Raw genomic sequence first — 622 nt, 5'->3', positions numbered from 1 at the left:
TGCTTTTTTTTAACTTAAAAAAAAAAAGGGAAAAAAAAGGGAAAAACCAGCACTCCCCAAAAAAAGAAGGGGGGTTTTCTTTATTCGGGGTCGAGGTGGGAGAACTCCTTAGGGGAACTTCCCCAGGGAAACCAAATTGGGATGAAGGGGAGTAAAAAGGGGAAGCCCCCCCGGTTTCCCCCCCAAAAAGGAAAATCAAAAAAAGGGGGCCCCCCAAGGCCCCCCAGCCCCCGGGGGGAACCCCCCCGGGGGCCCCCAAAAAAGGGGGCAGGGGAGCCCCCCCCCCACCCCCGGCGAAACCAAACCAGGCCCCCCCAAAGGGGGGGAGACAAAGCCCGAAGTCCAGGAAAAAGGGAGAAAGTCGGGGAATAAGATTGGGGGGAAACCCCTAAATCCCCTTTGACCCCCCGGGGGCAAAGCCACGGATGCCGGGGGGGAAAAGGGGTTTGGGCAAGTTAGGCTCTGGGGGAAAAGCCCCCGGTCTCAGGGTAACAAAACTTCTAAGGCAAAATTTTTTCTCTATTTTTCCCTTTTTCGAACCCAAACAACAACCACAACCAAGCCCCCACCCCACCCAAAAGGGGGGCCAAACAAACCAACCAACCCCCCCGAACCCAACAAA

The sequence above is a fragment of the Penaeus monodon genome, chromosome 29, assembly GCF_015228065.2.
Source record: "Penaeus monodon isolate SGIC_2016 chromosome 29, NSTDA_Pmon_1, whole genome shotgun sequence".
NCBI lineage: Eukaryota > Metazoa > Arthropoda > Malacostraca > Decapoda > Penaeidae > Penaeus > Penaeus monodon.
Note: the sequence above shows the minus strand (reverse complement) of the source record.